Genomic DNA, 25,341 nt, shown 5'->3' with positions numbered 1-25,341 from the left:
GATGCTGTCTTGAAAGTATCAGTTTTTCTAAACTGCATTTCTCTGGACTGCAATTTGAATCTTTGACCCATTTATGGAATTGTTTTTCCTAGAATGTAAATCTGTAAGTCCATTCTGCATGCAATTACATAAACATTTTCTTTCCTATTAATACTTCAATCTAAGGAACTGCTCTTTTCATTTTGAATCACAATTTCTACTAAAACAGTCTCTGGCTGGTCTATATCTGCACTCTGGACCTAAGGCTGTCCCATAGCCCTTCATGCACAAATCCTGGTGGAGAGAGATGGTCTTCCAGGAGTGCTCTCATTCCTAAACTCAGAGTTGAGGTCACTACTTTCATCCCAATAACTGTCCAAAGTGGGACCTGCTAGGAGAATACAGGGCACAAAAACAGCAGGACAGCTAGGGAAAGGATCCTTCCAGTCTCCATCGGTACTCTGAACACAAGGTTGTCTCACAACCCTTCATACACAAATCCTGCCAGGAAAGAGCTTGTTTCCCAAGCAGTGCTGACAAACCTAAGATCCCAGGCCCAGAGGCCCACAGAAAGGAATAGCTCCAATCAGAGACAGCTAGTCCAACTAACATGATAGATGACCAGATGGGAATAGGCAAGCACAAGAAGGTAAGCAAAAGAAACCAAGGCTACAATGTCATCATCAGAGCCCAGTTATCCCACAACAAGTCCTAGATACCACCCATACTGGAAAAGCAAGTATCTCACATTTAATCATATCTAATGATAGTAGAGGAGTTTAAGAAGGACATGAATAACTTTATTAAAGAAATACTGGAGAACACAGGTAAATAGGTAGAATCCCTGAAATAGGAAACACAAAATCCCTTAAAGAATTATAGGACAATAAATCAAAACAGGTGAAGGAATTGAACAAAACCATCCAGGATTTAAAAATGCAAGTAGAAACAATAACGAAATCAGAAAGGGAGACAACTCTGGACATAGAAAACCTAGAAAAGACAACAGGAGTCACTGATGCAAGAATCACCAACAGTATGCAAGAAATAGAAGAGAGAATTTCAGGTACAGAAACTTCCATAGAAAACATTGACACAACAGTCAAAAGAAAATGCAAAATGCAAAAAGCTCCTATTCCCAAAACATGCAGGAAATTCAGGCCAAATTGAGAAAACCAAACCTAAGGATAATATGTATAGACGAGAGCAAAGATCCCCAACGGAAAGAACCAGTAAATAGCTTCAACAAAATTATTGAAGAAAAATTTCCTAACCTAAAGAAAGAAAGACCCATAAACCTAAAGGAAATCTTTAAAATGCACATAAATTGGACCAGAAAAGAAATTCTTCCTGTCACATAATCGTCAAAACACCAAATGCACAAAACAAAGAAAGAGTATTAAAAAGAGTAAGGGAGAATGGTCAAGTAACATACAAAGGCAGACCTATCAGAATTTCATCAGACTTCTCACCAGAGACTATAAAAGCCAGAAGATCCTGAAAAGATGTCATATAGAACCTAAGAAAACAAAATTGCCAGCCCAGACTACTCTATCCAGCAAAACTCTCAATTAATGTAAATGAAGAAATCAAGATACTCCATGACAAAGTCAAATTTACACAATATCTTTCTACAAATCCAGCACTACAAAGGACAATAAATGAAAAACTCCAAAACAAGGAGGGAAACTACACCACAGAAAAAACAAGAAAGTAACCCTCTTTCAACAAAACCAAAAGAAGATAGACACACAAACAATTCCACCTCTAACAACAAATATACCAGGAGGAAACAATTACTATTTTTTAATATTTCTTAATATCAATGGACTCAATACTGTGATAAAAAGACATAGACTAACAGAATGGATCTGTAAACAGGACCAAGAATTTTGCTGCATACAGGAAGCACACCTCATCAACAAAGACAGACACTACCTCAGGGTAATGGGCTGGAAAAAAAAATTTTTCCAAGCATATAGCCCCAAGAAAAAAGCTGAAATATCTATTCTAATATTGAATAAAATCAAATTTCACCCAAATGTTATCAAAAAAGTTGAGGAAGGAAACTTCATACCCATCAAAAGAAAAATATACTAAGATGAACTCTCAATTCTGAACATCTCCAAATGCAAGGGAACACACATTCATAAATTACACTTTACTAAAGCTCAAAGCACACATCACAACTTACACAATAAGTGTGGGAGACTTCAATACCCCACTGTCATCAATGGACAGATCATGAAAACAGAAAATAAACAGAGACACAGTGAAACTAATAGAAGTTATGAAACAAATGGATTTAGAGCACTTCATCCTAAAACAAAAGAATATACATTCTTTTTAGTGCCTCATGGTACCTTCTACAAAATTGACCATAGAATCAGTCACAAAACAGCCTTCAACAGATATAAGATTGAAATAGTCCCATGTATCCTATCAGATTACCACAGACTAAGGGTGGTGATCAGTAACAACAAAAACAATAGAAAGTTCACATACACATAGAAGCTGAACAACATTCCACTCAATGATAGCTTGGTCAAGGAAGAAATAAAAAAGAAATTAAAGACTGTTTAGAATTCAATGAAAATGAAGCACAACATATCCAAACTTATGGGACATGAGAAAAGCAGTACTAAGAGGAAAACCCATAGCCCTGAGTGTCTCCAAAGAAACTGGAGAGAACATACACTAGCAACTTAACAGCACATCTGAAAACTCTACAACAAAAAGAAGCAAATATAACCAAGAGGAATAGACAACAGGAAACAGTCAAACTCAGAGTTGAAATCAATCAAGTAGAAACAAAAAAAAATTATTAAAATAATAAAAAAAAACCAGGAGCTGGTTCTTTGAGAAAATCAACAAGATAGATTAACCCTTAACCAGAGGCATAGAGACAATATCAAAATTAACAAAATAAGAAATGAAAAGAAAGATGTAAGAAAAGAAACCAAGGAAATTCAAAACTTAATCAGATCCTACTACAGATGTCTATACTCAGCAAAACTGGAAAATCTGGATGAAATGAACAATTTTCTAGACAGATACCAGGTACCAAAGATAAATCAGGATCATATAAAGTATTTAACAGTCCCATAACTCCTAAAGAAATAGATTCAGTCATTAAGAATTTCCCATCTTAAAAAAAAAAAAGCCCAGAGGTTTATTGCTAAACTCTATCAAACCTTCAAAGAAGACCTAATACCAATTCTCTTCAAACTATTCTAGAAAGTAGAAAAGAAGGAACCCAGTCCATTCTAAAAAGCCACAATTACGCACCACACAAAGAAACAACAAAGAGAGAGAACTTAAGTTCAATTTCACTTATGAATATTGATGCAAAAATACTCAATAAAATTCTCACAAACCAAATCCAAGAACATAGCAAAGATAATTATCTGTCATGAGTAAGTAAGCTTCACCCCAGGGATGCAGGGATGGTTCAATATATGGAAAGCCATCAATGTTATCTACGATATAAACACACTAAAAGAAAAAAAATCATTTCATTAGATGCTGAAAAAGCATTTGACAAAATTCAACACCTGTTCATGATTGAACTGTTCAAGTATTGGAAAGATCAGGATTTCAAGGCCCATACCTAAACAAAGTAAAAACAGTATACAGCAAATCAGTAGCCAATATGAAAGTAAATGGAGAGAAACTTGAAGCAATCCTACAAAAATCAGGAACTAGACAAGGCTTCACAATCTCTTTCTACCTATTCAATATAGTACTCAAAGTCCTTGCCAGAGAAATTAGACAAAAAAAAAAACAAAACAAAACAAAACAAAACAAAACAAAACAAAACAACAACAACAAAAAAAAAAAAACGGAGATCAAATGGATATAAATTGGAAAGGAAGTCAAACTATTGCTATTTACGGAATGTGATAGTATACTTAATGATCCCAAAAATTCCACCAGAGAACTTACGAAGCTGATAAATGTCAGGAAAGTGGCTGAATGTAAAATTAACTAAAACAAATGAGTAACTAACTTTCCTATATTCAAAGGATAAACTGGCTGATAAAGAAATTAGGGAAATGACCCCCTTTATTAAATACCTTGGTGTTACTCTAAATAGGCAAGTGAAAGATCTGTAGGACTAGAATTTCAAATCTCTGAAGAAAGAAATCTAAGAAGATCTCAGAAGATGGAAAGATCTCCCATGCTAATGGATTGGCAGGATTAATATAGTAAAAATTTCCATCTTGCCAAAAGCAATCTACAGATTCAACACAATCCCTATCAAAATTCAAACTCAGTTTATTATAGAATAGGAAAAAGCAATTTACAAATTCATTTGGGATAACAAAAAATCCAGGAGAGCAAAAACTATTCTCAATAATAAATGAACTACTGAGGAAAACACAACCCCTGACCCCAAGCTATATTACAGAGAATTAGTGATTAAAAACTGCATGTTATTGGTACAGAAACAGGCAGGTATACCAGTGGAACAGAATTGAGGACCCAGAAATGAAACTACAAACCTATGGCCATTTTATCTTTGACAAATGAGTTAAAAACCATCCAGGGGGCGGGGGGGGGGGGGAAGACTGCATTTTCAACAAATAGTTTTGGTTCACTTGACACTTCTAGCATGTAGAAGAATGCAATAGATTCATTTTTGACTCCTGTACAGAGCTGAAGTCCAAGTGGATGATGGACCTCTACATAAAACCAGATGCACTAAAACTAATAGAAGAGGAAGTGGGGAAGAGCTTCTAACACATAGGTTCAGGGGGAAAGTTGCTGAACAGAACTTCAATGGCTCATGCTCTAAGCCCAAGAATCAACAAATGGGACCTCATAAAATTGCAAAGCTTCTATAAGGCAAGAGACCCTGTCAATAGGACAAAAAAGCAATCAACAAATTGAGAAAAGATCTTTACCAATCCTATATCTTATAGAGGGCTAATATCCAATATATACAAAGAACTCAAGATGATACACTGCAGAGAACCGAATAGCCATGTAAAAAATGGGGGGAGGTGTTAAACAGAAAATTCTCAACTGAGGAAACATGAATGGCTAAGTAGCACTTAAATGTTCAATGTCCTTAGTCATTAGTGAAATGCAAATCAAAATGACCCTGAGATTCCACCTCACACCAGTTACAATAGTTAAGATCCAAAACTCAGGTGACAGCAGATTCTTGAGAGGATGTGGAGAAAGAACACTTCTCCAATGCTGGTGGAATTGCAAGTTGGTACAAACACTTTGGAAATCTGTATGGTGACTCTTCAGAAAATTGGACTTACTACTACCTGAGGGCCCAACTATACCACTCCTAGGCATATACCCAAAAGATGCTCCAATATATAACAAGGACACATGCTCCATTATGTTTAGAAGTGCCTTATTTGTAATAGCTAGATGCTGGAAAGAATCCAGGTGTCTTTCAACAGAGGGATGGATACAGGATACGTGGTACATTTATACAGTGGAATACTATTCAGCTATGAAAAACAATGACTTCATGGAATTCTTAGGAAAATGGATGGAACTAGAAAATATCATCCTGAGTAAGGTAATCTTGCCTCAAAAGAACACAAATAATATGCATTCTCTAATAAGTGGATATTAGTCTAAAACCTTAGAAAACCCAAGATACAATTCACAGACCATATGAAGCTCAATAAGAATGAAGAGCGAAGTCCGAATGCTTCATCCTTCTTAGAAGGTGGAACAAAATGGTCATGAGAGGAAATACAGAGACAAAATATGGAGCACAATCTGTCTGCAAATACTTTATCTACTAGTTCATCTGTTTAGGCTGTACTGTTCTATTCTACCATAAGCATAAACGCTCTTTGTAGCACCCCTATTACCCACAGTGACTTGAACTTGGGGCACAGTGCAGCCAGGCAAGCTCTTTATAGAGAGGTATTTTCTGAACCTCTTTGTTTTTCATTTATATTAATTCTCATTATCATATTTATCCAACTTCCCATGCATATTGTGATTATTTACTTATGCATAAAAAGGCTAGTATGTGAGATACCCTGGAAATTCATCCTGCAATCCCTTCCTGGTTCACACAAAGGAAAACACTGTCATTTCATGCAAATTAGTTATCAACATACTTCATGTGGACTTCACCTGCATGCTCTCTGTGCTTTCCTCACAGGGTACTTCACATTTCATGGGAAGTAAATACTTGCACAGACACACAGTACTGGAGAGCAAGTGTATTCTGTAATTTTCTGCCAGTCTGGTTCCAAGAATTTCTTTCCCTAAGTAATTGCTATTCAAATGAAGGTCATCAAACAGCACTAATAAATGAGTTAGGTTTTTTTTTTTTTTTTAGAAAGTTTTATAATATTCCCTCACAGGGATCCTTTCTGTGGTTATGATTAAATATATTTTAACCCCAAGCCACCTCAGATATCAATTTATGCCAAGCTACTGTTTTCAAATATAAAGACCAGAGGGTTAGAAATTGCCAACAACCACATCATAGACACCAATATCTATATATGAAAGCAAAAGCTTCTGCCAGAGTGTAAGGGCTCCCTTTCTTCAGGTTCACCAATTCAAATGATTGAGCAAGGATTGGCAACCCCAAACTAAAAAACTAAAGATTGGAATTATCTTGAAGAATTAAGTATTCACTAATGGGGCACCTTGAACTAGAAAGCACCTCTTTTCTTAATCACATGTGCACACATGTGTGTGTGTGTGTGTGTGTGTGTGTGTGTGTGTGTGTGTATTAGTTATCCAAAGACAGACAATCATAGATTCCACAACAAATGTGGTTGATCACAATCTCATATCTTCATCCCCAACTTCTGCCCTGTTTGAGGTAGGTCTCTTTTTGTGTGCCACTATGTGAGCTAGGATAGCTGGTCATGAGCTTATGTTGTTGTTTCACAAAAATATGCTGAGATTGATAAAGATACTGCATAGTTCCAACAAAGGAATTTGAAGATTAAATGTGGACCTTACCTGGAAGCTTTCCCTCTGTGAACTTGCTCTCATTAAATCCAAAGTGGTTAGGCAAGCTGTCAAGGGAGAAAACCAATCAAAAGACCTACAGAGCTCTAAAGACTTTGAAACACAGTGATCATCACAGCAACATATGTGTGTGTGTCTGTGTGTGTGTGTGTGTGTGCATACATACATGCACATGTATATGCCCTCTTACAACGCACCAAAACTCATATGCACAATCACAATACTGTTCCCCCCACACGCATACACATGCTCATGTGTATGTAAAAAAGAAAATCGAGCAGAAACCTATGTTTTGGAACAGTACTGAATAACATGAATTTTGACAGAACTATTTAGATTGTGCATGGCAAGATAAAAGCAGTGGGTCAGGTGTCAGGAGCCATTTTGTCTGTTTCTGCAAAAGTCTGTCTACTAGAAAGAATCAGGCAGGCCAGGTTGTGTTGGCATGTTTCCTAGCCTGCTGAGGCATGGAATGATAAGAGCAGATACAATTGAGGCTCAAGGTACATGGCTTAATGTTTTATTGACCTTGGTGGAAGGAACAAGAAGGTCTCTGGATAAGAATATATATCTTTTGTATATTTCACCAGTTGTTTCTGTTAGCTTGTGGCTCTTCCTATGGTTTATAAGTGGCTATGAAAAGAAAAATTTGAGGCTGTTGCAGTATTCCCTGACAATCCTCCCAAATCTCTCCCTTGTCTTTGCTAAGATCACCTTTATCTGCCCTCCCTACCTCTGGGCCTTTTCTTTTCATGTGGGGATGCTCTGGAACAGTCAGCATGGTAGAATCCCTCCATACATATAGTAGTCCTATTACTATGGTATCCATACATATAGTAGTCCTACTCATCTCATTCATGGTGCTTGGCTAATTTTTAAAGTTATTTAAAGTGTTAGAATTCCATGGAACCCAAGAACACATCAAAATGATCATCCATCATGATCAAGTAGGTTTCATTCCATGAATGCAGGGATGGCTTAATATATGGAAATCCATCAACATAATTCACTATATAAACAAACTCAAAGACAAAAACCACATGATCATCTCATTAGATGCTAAGAAAGCATTTGGTAAATTCCAACACCCCTTCATGATAAAAGTCTTGGAAAGATCAGGAATTCAAGGCCCATACATAAACATAATAAAAGCAATATACAGCAAATCAGTAGCCAACATCAAACTAAATGGAGAGACACTGGAAGCAATCCCACAAAAATCAGGGACTAGACAAGGCTGCCCCCTTTCTCCCTACTTATTCAATATAGTACTCGAAGTCCTAGCCAGAGCAACTAGAAAACAAAATGAGGTCAAGGGGATACATATTAAAAAGGAAGAAGTCAAAATATCACTATTTGCAGATAATATGAAAGGATATATGAGTGATCCTAAAAATTCCACCAGAGAACTTCTAAACCTGATAAGCAGCTTCAGTGAAGTAGCTGGATATAAAATTAACTTAAACAACTCAGTAGCCTTTCTCTACACAAAAGATAAACAGGCTGAGAAAGAAATTAGGGAAACCACACCCTTTACAATACTCACAAGTAATATAAAATACCTGGGAGTGATTCTAACTAAGGAAGTGAAAGATCTGCATGATAAGAACTTCAAGTCTCTAAAGAAATAAATCAAAGAAGATCTCAGAAGATAGAAAGATCTGGCATGCTCATGGATTGGCAGGATCAATATAGTAAAAATGTAAAAAAATAGTAAAGAAAGTAATCTACAGATTCAGTGCAATCCCTATCAAAATTCCAATTCAATTCTTCCCCAGTTAGAAAGGGCAATTTGGAAATTCATCTGGGAAAATAAAAAACCTAGGGTAGCAAAAACTATTCTCAACAATAAAAGTACCTCTGGTGGAATCAAGATGCCTGACATTAAACTGTATTACAGAGCAATTGTGATAAAAATTGCATGGTACTGGTACAGCAACAGATAGGTAGGTCAATGGAAAAGAATTGAATACACAGAAATGAACCGACGCACATACTGGCACTTGATCTTTGATAAAGGACCTAAATCCATCCGGTGGAAAAAAAGACAGCATTTTCAACAAATGGTGCTGGCACAATTGGCGGTTATCATGTAGAAGATTGTGAATTGATCCATTCTTATCTCCTTGTACAAAGCTCAAATGTAAGTGGATCAAGAAACTCAACATAAAAACAGAGACTCTGAAACTTATTGAGGAGAAAGTGGGCAAAGGCCTAAAATATATGAGTACAGGGGAAAAAGTTCCTGAACAGAACAGCAAGGGCTTATGCTTTAAGACTGAGAATCAAAAAAATGGGACTTCATAAAATTGCAAAGCTTCTGTAAGGCAAAAGACACTGCCAATAAAACAAAAGGGCCACAAAGCGGTTGGGAAAGGATCTTTACCAATCCGAAATATCTATAAATAAATAAATAAATAAATAAATAAATAAATAAATGAATGAATAGAGAAAGAAAGGAAGGAAGGAAGGAAGGAAGGAAGGAAGGAAGGAAGAAAGAAAGAAAGAAAGAAAGAAAGAAAGAAAGAAAGAAAGAAAGAAAGAGGGAAGGCAGGGAGGGAGGGAGGGAGAGAGAGAGGGAGGGATGAAGGAAGGAAGGAAGGAAGGAAGGAAGGAAGGAAGGAAGAAAGAAAGAAAGAAAGAAAGAAAGAAAGAAAGAAAGATGGTGTAGTTATTTCATCTGAGTTGAAACACTCCCAATTTCAGAAAGGTTCCCTAAGATGTAATAGGTAAACTAAACTTTGGAGATTCAATTCAAAAGTCATAGGAACTCACTGAAACTTACAAGATTCCTGGATCCCACTCACGGCCCCCTTTGAAGTTTTATGTGCAATAAGAACTGCTATAACAAAGAGAATTCCTGACTTTCAAAGCTTCCTGCAAGTCATGCAAAGTGATTCAGAGGGGTAGCTTTATTGAGTCCTTACACATACTGATGTGGGCTCTTGGGTGATAAAGCTACCCATATTAGTTACCAGTATTCTTGTAAGCAACCTGAATAATGCACAGTATGCTAGAATTTACATAAGTTCTAACCAGAATAAGTTAATTACTATTCATATCTTCCCATGAAAAAGTTGCGCAGCAACATGGCTTATATGTAGTAGATGTGCCATTTGACCTTCATATGGGTCCTGAACAACTCTATGGGGACTATCCCAAAAGCTGTAGCCTGAATGTAGGGTATGATCTTGTAGCTGAGATACCTTATCTGGCCTCAGTGAGAGGAAACACACAGCCTTGCATAGATTTGAAATGAACAGCGACAGGATCAGGTATGAGAGGAGACTAGGATGATATACAGAGGGTAAGGAAATTGAACAGAGGTGTGTAGCAATGGGGTATGAGGAACTCGGGATAGCCATCAGCAAGTTCCAGATGCCAGAAAAGCAAGAGCTCTAAGGACCCAAATGGATGAGATTAGCTGAAATGCCCAACAAAGAGGAAGGAAATTATATCTAGAAGTTAATCAAGGCCCTCGGTTGGGGGAAGGGGCCACTCAGTAATCTTCACATTTTAAATCCAGAATTGCTCCTGTCTAAAGAAAATACAGGGACAAAGTGTGGAGCAGAGACTGAAGGAAAGGACATCCAAGACTGCCCCACCTTGGGATCTATGCCATATACAGATACCAAACCCAGACACTATTGTGGATTTCAAGAAGTGCTTGCTGACAGGATTTTTATATAGCTGTCTTCTGAGAGGTTCTGCCAGAGCCTGATAAATACAGAGCATGGGATCCCAATGAAGGAGTTAGACTGAGAAAGCTGAAGGGGTTTGTAAGCCCATAGGAAGAACAACAATACCAATCAACCAGAACCCCCAGAGCTTCCAGGGACTAAACAACCAACCAAAAAGGACACATGGAGGGATCCATGGCTCCAGCTGCATATGTATCAGAGGATGGCATTGTCTGGCATCAATAGGACAAGCCCTTGGTCCTGTGAAGGCTCAATTCCCCAGGCTAGGGGAATGCCAGGGTGGGTAGAAGGGGAAGCATCATCATAGAAGCAGTGGGGAGGAATGAGAGATGGGGGTTCCGGAGGAGAAACTGGGTAAGGTGATGACATTTGAAATATAAATAAATAAAATATCTAATAAAAATAAATAAAAAAGAAAAAATTCTGGGAATGGGGGAGGTATACCCAGGGGTCTCCCACCTGCCCAGAGGAGAAGGGGTGGGGGAAGGAGAAAGGGTTGTAGGAGAAGTTAGCCAGGAGGTGGGAGGTGAGCAGGATGTTAAATAAAAAATTAAAATAAATAAATAAATAAATAAATAAATAAATAAATAAACAAATAAATAAAAAGTGTTCTTGCTGATCATTCAGAAAGTCCAAGTGGCCTCTCAGCACACAATTCCAATGAATTCCAAAAATCTAATTCCAGTTCTTGGGGACCTGATGTGCTCCCCAGGCGCACACCACTATCCTTCCACACACAACACAAAATCAAAACTAGAATAAATATACATTTGTCTTAGTTAGGGTTTCTGTGGCTGGGATAAAACACCATGCCAAATGATATTCAGGAAGGAAAGGGTTTATTTCATTTTACAGCTTTTCAAGAACTATTGTTGGTGGGAAACTAGTTAGAAAACCTCAGCACCAAGTGTTTTCTTTCCAGAAATCATGGGCAGAGATAGCTGTGTGTCACCTAAAGACATTTTACATATTCAGAATATGTAAATCTATGCTCATATGCCTACATTTTCATCTACTTAAAACAGTATGAATTTTGGGTAAAATATGCTTTCCTGGAAGTGCCTACCATAAGGGTGGTGGAAAGGAGAGAGTAAGAAAAAAGAAACACAAGCCTCATGATAAAGAGGGAGTCACTGTATTCAGCACAGTCTTCTTTCTATAGAGATTGTACTCCCACTTTTGCCAATGTCTTCTATCTCAGAGACCTCCATTAGCCATCTACTGGAAAAAAGTTCCATAGGTGTTTGCTCAGAGACTTTATATCTAATTGCTTTCCTCAGTTATTGTCCCTCTAGTCTCCGTCATTTATCTTGTTATTGATTCAGGTAAGATCTATATCTCTCTATCGCTCATATCTATATAGCTTTCTATCTATGCTCTAACAATATCTATCATCTATCTTCACACACATGCACACACATACACACACACACACACAAACACACACACACACACACACACAAGCAGGTGTAATTGTAGAACTAGACTCCTAGGATTTTCTCCAATGCAATTCCTTTCCTGTCCTCTGTCCTCTATCCCCCATTCTGGCTCTGGGAGCTCTCATTCTGTTAGTATCTTGGGATCCCAGGATTCCATGGAAACAGTATCAAGTCTTTAGAGTTAGAATGAACTGTAAGCAGAAGTGCAGCCAAAGTTTTCTTGTTGCCAAGAAATACAAAATATTCCTCAGAATATGGGGCATTTCTGTTTGGTTTAGTCCACACATTCACCATCCATCACAGTGCTAGTAAGAATGTCCCATTACAAAAATAAAAGACAATCAGTATTCTGAACAGATGGACATTTAACTGTTATCTTTCCCCCTGAATCTATCTGCTTCCCAAATATAAACTATATATCTTAATACAAATACTCTTTCCTTCATTCTCTGCCTTTGAAATCTTTGCCTTCCTCCCACTCATTCATTTCTCCCTTCATATACATAGATTACACCCATGTATACCATTGCACACATTCATATTAGCTACAGCTATATTTTTCTTTAATTAGACATTCAAATAGAGTAAGTGTATTGTATGAGCAAGAGAAACGGTGACATAATACTTTCTAAATTATCCTTCAAGGTACCAGCAACATCACCTGCCTGTGTACTTTCAAAAACACCAGGAGGATAGGCTTGACAGGAGGGATTCAGTAGGCTGGATGGTGAGAGATTCTTTATTTCAGGTATAAAGGGGATTTAAGTATGTAGAGTCAATGCATGGTTGAGACTATATTCTATATTCACATACCCTCCTGAAGATAAAAAACTTTGCCCTGATTAATTTCTATCTATCTATCTATCTATCTATCTATCTATCTATCTATCTATCTATCTATCTATCCCCTTGTGTGTGTGTGTGTGTGTGTGTGTGTGTGTGTGTGTGTGTGTGTGTTTCTAGATCATATGTGGACATGCATGTGAAGGCTGGAAGTCAGCAATGTGTGGTCTTCTGTATCATTTTCCACATTAGTATTTGGGAAAATGACCCTTACCAATTTATTTAGACTGACTTGGCAAAAGAGGCCCCTGTCCTTCCTCCCTAGCACTGGGATTTCAAACTTGCCAAATCCTGCTAATAGGCAAAGCATGATGGCCATATATCCATACTGGGGATAGTGTGGCTCTTTCTGTCTCTCATTAAACACCTATCATTCTTCAATTCCATGAACAGTGGTGTAAAAATTTCAGTGCAATAATAGAAGGAAACAGACATCAAAGTGAAGTAGCAAGAGATGTGGTAGGGTATGAAGGTGCTCCTCTGCTCTTTGTTTTTCTCTTTGTCAAGGGAAAACAAAGCAGCATTAACATTCACAAGGGTAACTAGAATTGAACTAATATGCTGAACCATGGAAGATTGTGTAGCTTTTTAATTGCCGTCTACTTCTTTGAAGGAAATAGCAAAAGAACTTTATTGGCTATACACTGATGAATTGAAGCATAACAGAAATTCCTATTCCCTACCTTTAACTCATGGCTATTGAACAGTGAAGTGAACCAAGTGCTTACACATGGCCCTATCTCTGGGTTGTAGCTTTGAGGCTGAACTTGAGAAGCTGATTTTGATTGTTTTCTTCAAAGGAACATCTAGCAACTCCTTATGATATTTGTGTTTAGTACAACCTGTGAAAATAAAAACAATGCAAGAGAGAAAATGTTCACTCTCACCAAGGAAAGAAGGCAATGGGAAGTTCAATGGGCAGATGAGGAACATCAAATGTTACCTGAGTCCTAAAGATACAGTAGCAGAAATTAAACTATGTAAGGAAGCCTTGGATTGGTCAGAAAAACAAGATGAGAGAAGAGTTTGGGATACTCTCTAGTTTCAGGCTTAAGGGAAAGTAGCCATGTAATTGGAAAGTTTGTTTTTTGTTTTTTCATTATTTTTATTATTATCTTTAGACAGGATGACAAGCATTAACGTTATACCACATGCTGCTGTCAAAACTCTTCACTTGCCTTATGAACAGTTTCAAAAATTAACTTACAATCTTTTACACATTCTTTTATGAATGAATAAGCCAGTCATGGAGCATAAAGCAGCAGCATTATTGCCATATTCCCTGCAGTCCTGTGTGGACTGAAAGTGAACTGTGAGACAGACCTTGGCATATTTGACGGAATCTCTGACCCCAGAAGCCATCCTTTGAGCTGGAACAGAGGCACATTGAAAGAGGTTTCTCTTTTACATAGTTAAAAGTTCAGATATCCTTTTAGCTTAAAACATGCTGCCCCAAAGATTTCTTTAGTGGACTGAGTATTTGAACAGAGGAAACTAAGAAAGGCCTTATGCTGGAGCTCTTTCTGGCCATCTCTGCCATCTTGTCCCATAGCTCCTCTAAAGTCAGTTGAATAAACCACCAGGAATCTACCTTAAATAAGATGAAAAAATATAGGAATCTATTGTCCCAAAGTAAGGCATAAATCCAGAAAGATTGCTGTCTTCCTAGTCAGGTGAAGGCTCATTGGGGTTGGGTGAGGAGAAAACACTCCAGATATCATCAATGAGAGTCTCGAGATCTCTATCACTAGTCTCTTGTTTGTGTAACCATCCCAGAGGAAATGAAGATACTTTAAAGATATACTTTTCCCTTTGACTAGTAGATGTTGACACAAAAGTCACTAAGAAATTTGAGAAAAGAAATAGATGAAATCCTGGGGCCAGAAGAAGGATAAGCCAGTGTCCTGGAAAAAAAAAAAGACGTCACAATTCAGACAACTTAGCAGAAACCTGAGTTAGGACACCTTATACCTGGATCAGGGCTTCATAGTTATATTTTCAACAACTACCTATGTAAACCTAGATATTTTGTCAGTTGCATAAAGATGTACTAGAGCGAGTCACAGTATCTCTTTATTCATCTTCCTATCATAGACATGTTCAATAAGTCTTCTTTCTTTGTTTTTTCACTATGTTCCTTTAATTGGCTTACAAAAGATAGATGGCCAAATTTGTCTTGTTCACATTGCCAGGACCCAGGCTTTGACTGCAGTGTTAGATCAGAGCTTTCACATTTTGGCATGCCTGTCTATACTTAACTGAAGCTAAAAACTCATTTCTCACATTATGAAGGCTTTCATGTCACATATATCTGTATTAAACACATATGTTCTACTCTTTATTAATCTGTCTTAACCGTTATGAAGGAAGTAAAAAGTTTTTTTTTGCTCCTAGAATACTAAATTTGTTCCTTTACCTAGCAATGGAGACCTGCCTGCTTGTTCTTTTTTTTTTTTTTTTTTTTAAATTTTTGCCTATTACTCTTATTCTTTTTTTTCTTTTTTTTTTGTTTTTGTTTTTGTTTTTGTTTTTCGAGACAGGGTTTCTCTGTATAGCCCTGACTGTCCTGGAACTCACTCTAGACCAGGCTGGCCTCGAACTCAGAAATCCGCCTGCCTCTGCCTCCTGAGTGCTGGGATTAAAGGCATGTGCCTCCACGCCTGGCTTTTTTTTTCCCTTTATTTTAATTAGGTATTTTTTTCATTTACATTTCCAGTGCTATCCCAAAAGTCTCCCATACCCTCCCACCCCACTCCCCTACCCACCTACTCCCAATATTTGGCCCTGGCGTTCCCCTATACTGAGGCATATAAAGTTTGCACGACCAATGGGCTTCTCTTTTCACTGATGGCCTACTAGGTCATCTTCTGATACATATGCAGCTAGAGCCACTAGCTCCGGGGGGTACTGGTTAGTTCATATTGTTGTTCCACCTATATGGTTGCAGATCCCTTTAGCTCCTTGGGTACTTTCTCTAGCTCCTCCATTGGGGGCCCTGTGATCCATCCAATAGCTAAATGTGAGTATCTACTTCTGTGTTTGCTAAGCCCTGGCATAGTCTCACAAGAGACAGCTATATCAGGGTCCTTTCAGAACTCACATGATATGTACTCACTGATAAGTGGATATTAGCCCAGAAACGTAGAATACCCAAGATATAAGACACAATTTGCGAAACACATGAAACTCAAGAAGAACGAAGACCAAAGTATGGGCACTTTGCCCCTTCTTAGAATTGGGAACAAAACACCCATGGAAGGAGTTACAGAGACAAAGTTTGGAGCTCAAATGAAAGGACGGACTATCTAGAGACTGACATATCTGGGGATCCATCCCATAATCAGCCCCCAAATGCTGACACCATTGCATACTCTAGCAAGATTTTGCTGAAAGGACTCTGATATTTTTATTCTTCTTACAGCATTTTGTAGTTGTCATTTTATCCATGTCAACTGCTGTATCCTGCTACCAAGGAACAGGAACACTGAAATCCTATTATATAAATTATATATTACAAGGAAATAATATAACACTTTGAATCACTTTTGGGTCTTCAAATAGCTTCTGCCACTATATTCTGAAAAACAGCAAATAAATAATGAGCTGCCACATTTTATAAAATCAATGTTCCCAGAAGCCCTGTTTTCCTAGATTTGGTCAGCATCTTTACTCACCTGTGGATGTGGTAGAGTCTTTAAGAGCTGGGAACAGTTCTTGGTATCAGAGTATGTCTTTGAAGAGAATAACAGAGGCTCAGCACTTACTTCTTTCTCTCATTTTATCCTGTTGTGAGATCAAGGTTCTTTTCAGGTAGCCCCATCAAAATGTGTTCCTTCAATCCTAGTCCCCAAATAAAGATGACACATCAGTTATGTATTAAATCCTCCAAAATTATGCGTTGAAATATATCATTTTTTTCATGTGAGTGTACATGTGTATATACATTTTGTGTGTGTGTCTGTGTGTGGGTGATTTTGTGTATATATGTGTGTGTGTGTGTGTGTGTGTGTGTGTGTGTGTGTAGTTACAGGAGTATGTGTATTTGAAGGGCAAAATGGATGTCAGCAGTTTTCATTGGTCATTCTTCTTCTACCTGCTTTGCATCATTCTATGTAGTAGAGACTGAGCAAAGAGATTAATTGGCCTCACAGAATACTTGTCAGACCTACTGAAGGAGAAATGGGCACTCTAGTGAGATGCTGTACAAAGATATGTACTTTGCAAAGATATTTTTAAACCCTGAGCAACTTTTTGATTCAAAATAAATGAATACTGTAAATTCAAAGGCCCATACTGTGAAACCTAACACTATTTATAAAAACGTAAGTAGAACAGTTCCAGAAACTCTGGAAGCTCCTGGATGGTTCTTCCACCATCTGCTCCCTCAGTCCAAAGTAATCCCAAGGCACCTTCCTTTGAAAACTGCAGGGTCAGGTGCTCATAGAACTCACTCTCAACTTAGAAGAATGTATACTATGTAAGAAAGCTTTCCTCTAGTGTCAGAGAGATATCATAACTGCAATAAAAATCAAAACTGATAAACTTGCTTGTTTTTCCATCCAGGAGATTTATGCACATGTTCATTCATATTCCAGTAAATTTCTTCTAACATTAAAATGGCTCCCTAAAAACACTTTCTGTGAGAGTAAGAAGACCAGGGATCACATTTCTGTGTAATAAGCAAAGCATGAAAATGCTTGTGCCACCCAGCAATGAGAGAAAATGCTTGTGTAGAGAAAAGTGTGTATCAATGTTAGCCAGGATACTCACAATGATGAGCTGCAGGTTTAGGGAGAAACCCAGTCTCAAAAACTGTTGACGAGTAACAGACAAATATACTCAATGGCCTCCACATGTATACATATAAGCATGTGAACCACACATATTTGTACAACATATACACATATACATAAACATACCAAATATCACAGTCTACATATACACACATGTACACACCCTTAACACACACACTGTAAAAGTGTATAGTGTTAAAGTAAATTTTTTTGACAATTCCATGTGCATTTAAAATCTAATACAATATATGACAATACTTTCTCACCACAACTCTCTTAAATACTATTGGATTCATGAATAAACGTGTACCTAGACAGCTGGATAGATGACTAAATAGGTGGTTTAAAAATTTCTAATATTACTGGTTATGTTATTGGAGAATTTAATGTTTTTAAAATGTATTCTGCATTGTGCATAGTGAATATAGCATATGGATTTTAAAAGAAGTCTATAAATAATTTATAATATCAAACTAGGAATCTCAGGCTCAGATCAGGATAAATCAATCATGACTAAGTAGACTCTCCCTTCAGATATTAGCCACATGAAAATTCACCACACAGCATGTGCCTCTGTGTGTTTTCTCAGAGAAACTCACAAATCTACTCATCTTTCTATCTGCAACCAAAGACAAATGATGAGTTTCTCACATGGAGACAGAAAATGTTAGAATAAGTCAAGGAGTGATTGCTGTTCTCCCCAGCTGGGACAAGATGCTTTCAAATTTGAGATATGCTTCTTTCTTTCTGAACTCTAGAAAATAAAGGTTGAAGAGCTTGGAAAGAGTAACAGGATGCATAGATATTCTACTTCTCACAGATTTAGATAATGTGGTGAAGGACTTCTCTGCCAGCTCCAGGCCTGTAAACACAGGATCACTAGCCTAGCACTCCCTGTTGAATCATCATGTGGAATCATCATGTGCTTTCATCATGTGGGATCTGGACATCTCAATTACCTACGAATAAATAATCCACCCATCATATTTCTGAAATGATCCATTGGGAGAATGTATCAGAAGCTACATTTACTAAGAAAAATTGTCAAGTCTTCTAATCCTTACATACGCTGTATAGGGAATGACTGTGTTCATCCACCACAGCAAACTTGGTGCCACAAACAAGCCACTAACAAACGATTGCCAACTTTATTAATTTTAGGATCCTCAAGAAAACAAAAATCCAGGAATATCCATGAAGGGAGTTTCTATACTGGGTTAATTAAGATGAGAAGACCCACAACTGTGTAAGGTACTGTTCCATATGGCTGGGTGACAGTCTGATGAAAAGGAAAGGAAGTTGAGCTTACTTTTACTCTCTACATCCTCACTATAGATATAAAGTCATCAATGATGTCAAGGTCCTGCCACTCATATGCCTTCCCTGCTATGAGAGACTGACAGTACCTAAAATTTATTTAATTAATTAATTGATTAATTAATTAATTAATTAAAAAAGTAACCTGTCAGACAGAATTTATCCTTCCATCTTGAAGTTGCTTTTGTCACAGCAGTGAGCAAATTAACTCATACCAATGGACAGAAGGAAGAGTCTAGAATTGAGATCATATATATTCCTCCTACCAGCAGTATGTCCGCTGATTGTACCACAGTTTCATTACTTTAAAATAACTCTCAGGGTTCTTTACTCCCTGGAGTATATACAAGTGTTGGCAATAGGTTATAGGGATACAAGTAGAATACTCCAAGCAATATCACAAGTAAAATTTAAAAAAGAAGAAAGGCATTGAAGGTTATGGTAATAGAAGAAAGCCTTTCTTTTTCATGTTTTTTTTTTAGTTGAATAAACAGAAACAAATGCATCTAAATATAGGGGGAAGAAAGAGTTATGAGAAAGAAATGTTGAATTTGGAGTCAAAGAGAAATTATTCTAAGAAAATAGAACCTTAGGGAATGAAAGAAGGAAGAAAGAAAGTTGTAGCTCTGAAGCTTGCTATCCCTTCAGCTATCACTGTGTCCAAATTCTGAAAACAGACTTCTCCTATGACAATACCAACTCAGGACCAACTTATCCTTAAATCCATGAATTATGCTTTGAGAAGAGAAATTATTATTATGTTATAGAGGATTCTAAACCTTTTGTCTTTCTTTATCATAATATATTTAATGATCGTCTGCCCAAAACAGTTACTTCATGGAATTTTCCAGTCTTATCTGACTGATGATTAAGAGTATATAATTCAAGGGCATTACCTCTTAGACTATTTTGGGTATAAATCAAATGAGTAAGTCTGAATGACTATCACACAGTAATAATGGCATAGGTTTAACTGAAAAAAAAAAGAAAGATGTTCTTTGTATATTGCTACATGCACACAGTGACTTCCAACCCATGCAGGACCTAAGTCCAATTCATTGAGTCTCTTTTTACAGGACTGATGACAAGCAACTAAAATGTTAAACTCATGTTCAATTGCAAATCACATTTTTGCTCCAAATTCATATAGGCAACACAAGGTTTATTTTAAGGCTTATACTTTATAGTTCAAATATATTCAATATTATAAAAGATAAAGATGTTGTTTTGGAAGAATTATATACTATCCCTTATGAGAATGCTGATTTATGTTGCATTGAGCTAGATACTTCTTATTCAACTTCTGGAGCTTTCAAACTCTCTGAAGGTCCCTAGTAAAAATTTTTTTTTAATTTGTTTTGGCAGTGAGATGTTTCTTCTTTTCCTTTCCCATTCATAACTGTGGGAATATGGAAGGTAGCTTGGTCCCCAGTTGAGCTAAGGCTTGAAGCCCCAGAAACCCTGAAGGAACAATAGGTAGGTGTTTCACCTGATTCTTGTGCAGTAGGACCCTGTCACTAGCGCCAGCACCCCCCCACACACCCATAGACTTGTGGGCATCAGTCACCTAAGGGCAATGCCCCAAGCCTCTCTACTTGTTGAAGACATGACCTCTGGTCATGTAGGATCAAGACAGATCTCCATACCAATGAGGCACCTAAAAGCTTGGAGGGATTAACCAATAAGCTTTCCTTCCCAGATATCCCTCCTTGCAAAAGGTGTTTAATCTCAAATTGCTCCTGCGAAATGGGGTATGGTTTTACACATCTACTTTCCACCATGGCAGTAAATGCCTTAAAACCATGGACTGTCTCTTTTCATCGGGATCCGCCATGCATGGGGATACATGGAAAAGGCCTTTGCCTATAGAGCTGCTGTATAATCTCCCATAGAAGACCCCTCTGTACCCCCAGCCACTGCCTCCATACCTAAGATTTCCACTGTCAAGCCAAGGGCTCTTCTGGCAGGACCAGCTGGAGCTCCCTCCCTCTGCGCCCGGGGCTAGATCCAGCCTGCAGGCCCACAATCCATTCTTCAGTCACTTCCAGTGGCACCTGGATGTCCAAGAGCCTGGGAACCAGATGGCCCTGTCCTCCTTGCTGGCCCAAAGACCTCCAAGCCACCTCCGGCTGTCCTGTGTTTCAGGCTGTGCTTCCAGACCCTGGAGGAGGAAGGAGTGGTGTCCTGTGGCTTTGCTACTGCACAACACCCACCTGGTGACAGTGTGTAATGCAGTCAACTTCCCAAGTCCTGTCTCCCCAGCTGCATTGCCCTGTTGCAAAGCTGACACAGGACCCATAACCCTACATAACTCTATCTAAAACTATTTCAAAACACTGGAATTATTTTCACAGTCATATATGTGTATCTCCTTTATTTTCAACTAGAGAAGTATGACCCAATTTTATGACCTAATGCAGATGCCAGAGATCAAGCTTGGATATTTCTCATACAGAGTACACCTTGATTTTTGAAAGAGGTTTCTTATTGGCCTAGAACTTACAATGAGTTGTCAGATGCTTGGCCAGTGAACCACAGGTTTGTCTGTTTCCTTCTCCCCTAAACAGGGATTATAATGGTTCAACATTGCATGCATCATCTCATTTGCTTTTTTTTTTTCTGTTTTTTTTTTTTTTTTATAGGTTTTAGAGACTGAATTCTGAAACTCATGCTTTCAAGTCATGTTCTTTATCAACTAGCCTGCCTGCCATTCACCACTCTCAAAATTTAAGTGCTTATTCATATCTACTAGCCTTTATGGAGTAGACATGGTGTTCCAAGTTGGGCAACTCTTGAAAATCATATAAAACACACACAATATAGTAGGCTTCTAATAAATGTATGCAGAATGAATACACATGTGCCTGCTCTAGGTTCACATGAAGAGACTGCCTTAGTATAATCATTAAAGAAGTGGGGAGACTGACAAATAAGCATTATAATAAGATGGTGCCTCGAATTAAATATGTGTTCCTCAAAATCATCTGTGGAATAGGTATAGTTCAACATGGCTATAATCCCAATACCAAAAAGACAGAGTTATGGGGATTTTAAGTTTGAGGACAAAAAGTACCCCCAAATGCCTTAGCAAAGCACCAATATGCTGAGATATAACTTTTAACAGAAAATTAATGATATGTTCTTTTATCAACACAGACACAATTTGATGTAACATCAGCTTTATAAAAAGAGAGACTTTAAAGTTTCTTAAATTCTCTCTCTCTCTTTCTCTCTATGAATGTCTCTTCTCAATCTGTATTATTCAGAGTTTGCTAGATGAACAGAACTGATAAATAACTATAGATAAATAGATGAGAGATTGAGGATTTATTATAGTAGCTAACAGGTCATAGTGCAGCTAATCAAAAAATACTGTCTACCCATGGAAAGCCCAAGAATGTAGTAGTTTTTCATTTTACAATGCCAGGTGTCTCAGATTATACCAGAATCTTGAAGAAATCTCTAATGAAAATGAAGGAATGGACTTGCACCCAGAGTGAGGGCAAGCTGACAAAGACCAAAATCTTCTTTCATCTACGTCTTTTCTATAGGCCGTTACCAAAAGGTATGATGGGATTAAAGTTGGGTTTTTCCACTTCAAATTATTTAACTAAGAAAAATCCCTCACAGCTTAACCCACACATGTAGGAAAGTACATGTGAGGAAGTGAAGAAGGTGGCCAGTCATTAGCAAGCAAAATACAGACCCTCAGCAGGAGATGAATGTGCCAGCACCATGATCATGGACTTGCAGATTCTCAGAACCATGAAACAATGATCTTTGAGTAAAGAACTGTGATAATTCTATCTCTGCTCAAACTGACTTAAATAGGTACCAGTGAAATAAATGTATTTGATGTTATGATAATTAATCTCCATTATGGTAGTGAATGTAAAAGAGTATGTGTTTGTGTGTGTGTATGTGTGAAGACCCACTCTAACATTTTCAAGGGCTTTATTCCCAAACTTAGTAAACAGAGGAAAGGTAGCAGAGCACCAGCATTTCTGCATTCATCTCTCTCCTTCTGACTGGATACACTGTGACCACCTGCCTCATGCTCCAGCCGCTATGACTTACCTCATATGAAGTACTATGCTTTAGAACTATGAACCAAAATAAAAATTCCATTCATTGGTTGCTTTTGTTATAGAATTTACCATATAAGAACAAAGAAATTATTAGCTAATATAAATGTCCAGGAAACACAAAGATGAAATCTAAGAAATAATAAATGCTGTACAATTCTCATCAGAGCTGAAGGTCAGCTCATCTGAAGGGACTCCAGAAGGTTCTCTAATATTATCAGAGCAGAAACTTGTTAAATACACAATAGACACAGGCTGATTTTTATTTACAGATACTTTCTACTTGCTTTATATTCTTTTAATAAAATGGATGTGCTCAATTATTTTATATAAAGAATTAAATCTTAAATGAATATTTGATACTTCAAGATAGTATTTCTGTTTGTTTTTTTTTTTAAGGGGTGATGATATTTTGATCTTCCAATAATGAGAACTCTAATTCCCATCAAAACATGTATAAAGTAGCAGAAGTATGTAGATGGTCTTTCAGAGACTGTGGAATAACTGTCTTTTAATACACAGTAAAATAAATAAATAAATAAAAATAATTAAGAGGACCAGCAAGACAGCTTATTGGGTTAAGCTGCTTGCTCTCAAGACTTATGACTTCACTTGGCTTCAATTTCTGAGACCCACATGATCAAACAGATAATAGGGTCCTTCAAACTATAGGTTGACTCTCAAACACACTGAAAGAACAACCATGGAGCAGAATAGTCTTGAGAATTCTCAGTCATCTCTACCTGGATCCAGGACCATCACTTTAAGAACTCTGACAAAAGTCTGGCTCTGTCAGACAAACGTCTTTCTTCCAGTCTTAGATACTTTTGTATTACTATTGAAGGGACATCACAACCAATACAACTTATAAAATAAACCATGTGGTGGGTTTTGTTTATAGTTTCAGAGTGTGAATCCATGACTGTCATGGTGGGGATCATGGGTGTAAGCAGAGACTGCTGAAGCTGAGTTCTTGTACCTGATCAACAAGTTGAGGAAGGGAGATTGAGGAGAGAAAAAAGAAAGAGAGAGAAAAGAGAGAAATAACCTGGTGTGGTCTTTTGCAACCTTATTGCCCACCCTTGATGATATATCTCCAAACATTCCTACTCCAACAAGGACACACCTCATAAATCCCTCAGTTCTACCAAAGAGGTAGCAAGCTTTCAAACATATGATCCTATAGTGCCATTCTCATTAAAGCCATGAATCCTTGGGAAATGACTGTCACTGTAGTTAACTGCAGAATTAGATTGGCTACTAGTCTTTACCTCTGAAGTCAAGCTCTTTGAAGACACTTAACCCTGACCCTGAAATCATTACCATTTTTTTAAATAAAAGTTTCCCTAAATCCCAGGAGGCCCTTATCAACCTTCTAATGGGAACATTGTTTGAAAAGATCTGAAAATATAAAGTTCTAAAAAAAAATACTCTTAAAAGAGCTATTAGGGTAATTGAATTTATGAAAACTGTTTTCTCCCTCTTCCAAGGGCTCATTAAGGGAGGAGTCTGTATAGAAAAGGTCATTGTGAAGAAAAAGAGAGGAATCAAGCTGTAATTGTAGTTATGGTTATGGAAAATGATGGTTCTAGCCAGTCAGGACCTTTCCTTCAGGAGGGATGGTGAGATAAAGGTTATTATTAATAGGAAATTCTGACTTTACCTACACCAGAAAGTACCACATTTTGTTCTCACTGACTGTAGCCATTGCTTTCTCTCTTCTTTCTGACCCAGGAAATAAAGTGGTACACAGTAATATGTTTGTACAGACATACATGAATATGTGTGCATGCAAATACTACATACATCTCCTCTTAGGATATTTCTCAGAGATCTCAATGTACATCTTTCATTTTCTTTTTTTTAAAATATTTTTTATTATTACGTATTTTCCTCAATTACATTTAGAATGCTATCCCAAAAGTCCCCCATACCCTCCCCCCCACTTCCCTACCCACCCATTCCCATTTTTTGGCCCTGGCATTCCCCTGTACGGGGGCATATAAAGTTTGTGTGTCCAATGGGCCTCTCTTTCCAGTGATGGCCGACTAGGCCATCTTTTGATACATATATCAGTATAACAAAACTTTGTATTAATATTTATTATTTCAGAGACTTAATTCCTTTGCAGATAAAGAAAGCCTGGAACAAACAGTATAATGTGACCATCCATTCCCCTTGTAAAATAAAAAGCACATGTTGGGGATAAAAA

General features: G+C 37.5%; 1 pseudogene; it reads right to left on the bottom strand.

The window, feature by feature from the left end:
- Gm18728 (predicted gene, 18728) overlaps positions 1–25,341 on the bottom strand; it is a 429,487-nt pseudogene that overhangs the window by 312,544 nt on the left and 91,602 nt on the right.

Source organism: Mus musculus, chromosome 1 (genome assembly GCF_000001635.26).
Source record: "Mus musculus strain C57BL/6J chromosome 1, GRCm38.p6 C57BL/6J".
NCBI lineage: Eukaryota > Metazoa > Chordata > Mammalia > Rodentia > Muridae > Mus > Mus musculus.
This window is presented reverse-complemented; position numbering and strand designations above follow the sequence as displayed.